Below are 6,923 nucleotides of genomic sequence, written 5' to 3' on the forward strand. Positions count from 1 at the left end.
TTCACTCATGTGCCGAGAAATCGATCAGTATTGTCCTTTTAATTACTTTTATGTACTGTATTTTGACTAAAACACGGTTTACAAGTCAATGTTGCCCGCAACATGACCGAAAAAATGTGTTGACGCGGATTTAGCAACATTTTGCATACCCTGGGGGAAATGGATATTATAGAATTGAGAAAATGTTTGTCACCCCAGGCTCCAAAGAAGGCAAAAACAACTTAGTCCCTGTTTTAAACCTATTTCAACGATATTTTGCGCATATTTTCATCTTACAGAGACCAAGAATAGGTATGAGAATATATATAAACACGAGATAGTAATCAAATGCATGAAAATGTCTAAAACATATCAATTTGAGAAAATTCCTTTGTTAATTACGTTTCAAAAACAGTTTGGAAAACAGGATCTTCATATAAAATTAACGAAATAGGGTATACAAAGGCCAATACACACATCTGCCAGGGCGAGGAGTTCATGCGCGCCATGCAAAAGGAGTCGGTGCGCAGTCTGTGGGGGAGTGGATACCAAAGCTGTTTAGCCCGCGCATGAACTTCGTCCACGCGACTTAAGCACGTAAATATTTGCCGGCACGCTGCATATTCGAATTGTAATCCGTATTTATTGATAACTTTTTGTGTTAAACGCCGTGCGGTGGTGTGGGTAAATTTTGTGTTTTTAAGGTTTGTTCCTGCGCTTGTGTTGGTTTGCCGGCATAAGGTGTCCGTCCTGTCCTTCCTAGAGATGTGGCTTTAGACCGTATATTGTTACTGAATCGTGAGAATTTTACAAGAATTTATGCAAGAACGTTTTCACCCAAGCTCTGATAAACAAAGTGTTCTAGTAAGGCGACATTTTCCAAGTACACTTCGTGGTTTTCCACATAGTCTAGCAACAAGTGAAGCAGCGATGCGTGAGTGTCCGTGAGGCGCCAGCTCTGTTTTCACTCCCGCAACCATCTCTAGTCTCAGACGGTGTTTTGATTGTATATTTTGGGTCATTTTGTGAAACTCTTCAGCAGGGTGTATATTTGATTTGGCGATGTTTGTAACGGCAGATGTGGCTGTCTTTTTTTAGTCGAAAATAGTACCTCCCCTGCCTCACAATAGTCCTTCTTTTTGCCTGTTGCAATCCGGACTCAGATCAAATTGGTAAAATTGATGGAAACTTGTATATTTCTAAACATAATTCGACCAAAAGAATCCAAAACTGATTTCTGTATAATACATATTGTACATACAACAGTTAAAAAAAAATTTTCAAGACATAAAGTGCTGACAAGTGCATCTTTATAAACAGATAAACAATGCTGCTAAACAGAATCTAAATCGGATTAGCATATAGGTAAAAAAAAATTTCGAAAAATTTGTATTAGTAGATAACATATTTATGTACTTACCATAGAAACCCTTCTTCATCTAAGAGGGTATCAAATGCTTGTTACCCCAAAACCGGCTTTCATGTCCAGTTTTTACTATTATTTAGTTGAGTAAGCACCAAAAAAAAAAAACTAATCGAAAAAAAACTATAGAGTAGAAAATTTGTCCGCAAATATCCTCTACCTACGACCTTGAGCAATGAACACGCAATTTGCTTATAAAACCAGGCCTGTCTCTGCCTCTGTCCCTGCGCTCCAAGCAATTTATTTGCAACTGTAAAATGAGCAAGTTCCCTGTTGCCATTAGGGCCATGTAATTATTCTGATTACTTGGCTCAGACAACAGGAAAATACCAATAACAAAAACAGCAGCAACGAACAGCAACAACAACCAATATCCCGCTGCTCTACTGACCCAGTGCCAACTAACGTTACGTTACGCTTTTGGCCCGCTTTCCGGTGTCCATCGGTCCGTCCGGCCGGCCTCCGTTCTGGCCATTTGAGCAGCGACGACAACAACGCCACGCCACGCCACACGGGAAATGCGCCGTAGCAAATAATTACGCTTCAATTGCTGCTCGACCCTCAAGGATTTCGGTTTGATTGCTCCTTGAGCTCCATAAAAAAAACAAATATAAATAGCAAAAAATAAAACAGAAACTAGAACGGTCTGTCGCGTTGCTTAAAGTGATAACAGGAGAAGTTTAAGTAATAAATTGAGATAAGGAAGTTTCCCGAGTTTATTGAGAGGTAAGTCTAATCTGGGGATGGATTATTAAATGATTTATGTATGAAAGAACTTCTTTGAGACGACTTATTGCTGGCTACAAGAATAACACGTTTACGGTTTTATCTTTGACAATTTGTTGAACTTAGAGCTCAAAAGGTTCGGCTGTATTTGGCTACTATTGTTATATATTATTATATTTCTGGCTATTACATCAAATCCCAGGAGAGCATTCAATTTGTACGAATTCCAGTTTCCCACAGACTCAAAAGCAGCCCCACCCACAGGAAACCAAACCCACCCACGCATTCAGCGATAATCGCAATTAGCCCACACCTTTTGGTCCAGATGGAAAACAATAAACACTAATTAGGAAGCAGTTCCGAGGACAGAACAACATCATGCAATTGAAAAGCACTGGTTTCTCCGCACTCGTGTAACCTGATTTTCAGGCTGCTATAAGGGCTATATCCGCCCAGACCAGACCATTCAGACCTAGTCCTACGACACACACAAACACCGAGCCCCAGAGACACAGAGGCGTTTGTCAATTAGTTGGTTCATTCGCAAGGCCGAAATGCAGAGGGAACCTCCAAGCCCTTCGACAGTCTGTTGCGACGTAGATATTGCCGTTTTTTTCCTAGAAATGTAATCAGATTTTTACCCACCAGCCAGCAGATTGTGGCTCATCCCTGATTGTAATATATTCAACTCCGATATGCACATGCACAATCACGCATTCTGATTTCATTCCACTTGAGCTGCATTTTCCTTTAGTCAACTTTTGATTTCTACGTCAATCAATGCTCAGGGGGGAAAGTATTACGATACGACAAACGTTTCTTGCATACATTTGCAAGCTGGCAAAAGAGAAATGTCCCCAGAAGACACATTTCCTTGCCCTTCTGCCACTCGTTGAGACCTGCCAGGCGACAAAAAAGAAAAATGGTAAGCAGGCAAAGAAGTATATATTTCAAATGGTATATATCGATGTGTGTGTGTGTGTGTGTGTGTGTGTGGGGTGGTGGGAGATCGACGTCATCAGGAAGGAGTCCATGCCCACGCCGAAGCCCACACCCACACCCACGCCCACGCCCACGCTATGTGGGGGGGTCTAAACGGCGTAAACAAGTTCCAGCGTCAGCATTGAATTAGTTGGATGCCTTAGGATTAAGTTAGCTTTCAGTTGGAATGACTATTAGATGGTGGGGTATACCTGATTGAAGAGAGAGAAACATAAGAACATTAGGGATATCCATTAAATATAGTTTTTGCTAACAAATATAACAGTTGTCTTTACGCTCAATTAATTAATTATCGAAATATTACGTTGAGTGGATTTCAGGGCCCCCAAGAAGTGGTACCACAATCGAAAAGACACAAATATAAAATCCTTAACATCACTCAGGGGCTTTCATGGATTCCACAAAACTTACTAGTGTGCAAAGACGTAATCAAATCATCACACTGGAATCACATCTCTGTGCGCACCTGTGATGAAGTTCAATCCTCATACCAAAGGGTATCCCCTTTCGTTTATCCCTAAAATCTGTTCGCCCATGAAGGTGCATTAGCTTAGGTGGTCGTGGCACTAATGACAAATTGAATGCATCACTTGGCAGGGGACACACACAGGACGCAGGAGGCAGGACTCAGGAGAACACATGATGGATGTGGCACCAGCACCCACAGAACGAACCAGCCGTCAGACGCCAGACACAGAGTCAGAAACCACTTTGACTGCCTTTCTCTTGCCATTTGCATAGATGTTTGTACGAGAAAGGGGAGCCACTACGGGGAGTACTACGGGTACAAATATTGCATGTGGGAGAGCGACAACCCGCAGGGTCACAGCAGCAACAACAAACACCCAGTGACAGCCTGACAAAGGACATCGGAGAGAAGTAGTGAAGAAGGATGGATATATGTACATACGCGTAAAAAGGGAACCCCTTTGCAGATGAAAAAGCAGCGCAGGCTGGCACTTAATAAGTCAAAATGGCTCTGCCATCGTTATTTATGATATATGGCATTTTTTTACCCCTTAGCCGCATGCTGCCTGATATATTAATCTTATACACTTGGAAAAAAAATTTGGATGAGTACTATTTACGAGCCAAGGGATTGTATAGGTGCTCTATAAAAGAAGTTGGAAATTCATGCATACAGCTGCATGTTACAAACTTTGTTCACGCATGAACACATTATTGTCTCAAAGAACAAGGTTCCTAAACAGATTCCTAAATTTAAGTGAAGAAATTCCATAAAGTAGACAATTTGTGATTGATCGGGTGTGAGAAGAGTAAAGATCTGTAGACCCATTGACAAGAACGACAAGAAAACATACAAGTGGACAAAACACTTGTTCAATATAGTCCCAAAATACCAGTAACGATGTATCCTATCCGTGGGTCTATAAAGTACATTGTTAAATCATAAATAGGGCTCGGCGATAAGGAATTTTGCATTAAAGGTTTGCTTAAAAATGTATGTTATTCCTTCAATCAATAAGAGTATGTATCTTGTATCTTGTTGAGTGCCTCGCTGTTGGCGCTAATGAAGCTCCCACTCGTCATGCAAGTCATCAGCGCTTGGGCCTCTTGCATAATTAGCTAATTGAGCGCTCAGCGTTAATGATTCGCATGGCAACAATAGGAGGAGCAGCACAACAGCAAACTGTGTAAAATGCGTACAAACACACTAATTCAGGATGGGATGGAAATGGGTACCGCATGCCGCCTAAAAAGACATTAGGCTGAAAAATGGTACTCCAGGCACTCTTGGCTCTCCTATATACCCATTCTATCCATTGAAACCATTCAGCGAAAAACACTCCAAGAGCTAATAAGCGTTATGCTGTATGTTGTTGTCCCACGCGGCGTATACGCAACATGCAACGAAAATGTCTGCTACGTGATTTGAACACCCAAAACGGAGGCGAGGCAAACGACACGTGGCATCCAAAATCCACCATCTCAATGGGTAGCTTTACTCGAATGCTATGCTCCTCCTAGTTCTTCCTTTCTTTCGTCTGCTGTCTGCCGTCTGTTTGCCTTGGCTTTTCCTTGGTTTTCCCATTGTTGTCGCGACGCTTCTTTTCTTTTTTTACTCCGTTTGCTGTTGACTTTCGAGTGCGTACAATCCCGGGGATCGTTGAAGGCTCAGCGCTTTGAGCACGTTTTATTTTAATAGCGCTCTTGTGGCGCATTTCCACCGCTCCGAACCAACAAGAAAAGGACTTTCAAACGGAGGGAGCATCATAGTCTTCTCTCTGAATATTGACTAAGAAGTCAAGCTGCATTTACTACTGGCTCAGTTTTTAAGCGCTTGAAAAGCGAGTCAGGTGGCAGCTATTTTCCACGCGTTTGCTTAACTGGAAAAGTTTCTGCAAAGTTGAATGTTTTCCTGAAAAGTTATACACGTGTTCTTGATGTTTAAACGACTTTGGAAGCTGATTTTTAGGGGTTTGTCGTAGCTGCTGGTTAAAGATTTTGTAATATATTTTTGACATTACGATGAACTATTTTATTACCATCATTTAGTCGGTACTATTTATGTAGATTTATGGAATGTTTTGATCGTTATTCAAATTCGAATCAAAGACTATAAAATATTATATTTTGCTTTCTTGGCACCGAAGTTTGTTCTTCGCCAAAGTGTGTGTATGTTGTTGCTGGATTCTGGGACCGACTCAGCTGCCCAAGGCGGCTTTTTCGTGCCTCAAGCAACATCTTGGTGGCTTTATAGACCTTAAGATTACAGGACATACTCGTAAACGTAGAATTCTGAAAAAATACCCCAGGTAAAAGTGAAAAAACTTTGATATTCCACTTAAGAGGTGTACTTTACGGAAATTACGTGCCTCGCCAAAGACTATGTATTTTGTTGTCGGATCTGTCCAAGGGGATTGACGAACAGACAGGCATTGAACTTTGTTAAAATTCAAGTTACAACTTCGCTATTTATGTAAATTGAATACCTATATGTTCTTCAACCTAATTTTTGTTTCAAAAATATTTCCAAAATTCATTTAAATTTGCTGATGATTTAAATTCAATTTTCGTAAATTACACTTTCATTCGTAGGCAGTTATCTTTCGACTCTCTGCACGAATTTGATTGCTGTGCCTGTGCCCGTCTATGCCCTAGTCTGTCCACTCAAGTGTGTTCTGTGTGACACATTAAGTTCATTACATTAAACACTGATTTATTATCTCCAAGTCCATGCCCCAGTCCTGAGACGTGCTTCGTGCAGAATGTGGCTTAGTTGAGGGTCGAAATACATGAAATATAGTCGGTATGTGAGAATTTTCAATTCGATTTGCATACTGAAACATTCGGACAGAGCTATCGCTCCCTCTGTACCTCTGGCCCTCCCTCCCTGCCGGGAATTTCCATTGTCATTGGAAATGGCATTTTCAACTGCTGCCATGTCCTGCATTAATCATAGTTTGGCTCCGGCACCCTTCAGGCAACGGGCAACGTACTATTTCTGTCCACTTCATATTTCATGCATCAACTGCAACGTCATGGGTGCCAGTGCCATTGAACCCGCATTACGTTGCAAGGACACCTCCCAGAGCTCGAGCTCCCTTGAAACCTGAACAAAGCCAGGGGAGATTGAAAGGAACGTGTTCTTTTTTCTTTCTTTTTTGCTGGCTTCTGCCATTCGTATCAGTTTCCAAATGCAGCTGTTAACGTTTTTGGTGGGTTCTTTCTCTGGGTTTCTCCTTTCATTCTAGTCTTTTCTTTCACTCTTTTGGGGTTCTTTCTCCCCTCGTTGGAGCGCTTTTCACTCTTTGCCAACCTTGATTTGGCA

This window comes from Drosophila miranda, chromosome 4 (genome assembly GCF_003369915.1).
Source record: "Drosophila miranda strain MSH22 chromosome 4, D.miranda_PacBio2.1, whole genome shotgun sequence".
Classification (NCBI taxonomy): Eukaryota; Metazoa; Arthropoda; class Insecta; order Diptera; family Drosophilidae; genus Drosophila; species Drosophila miranda.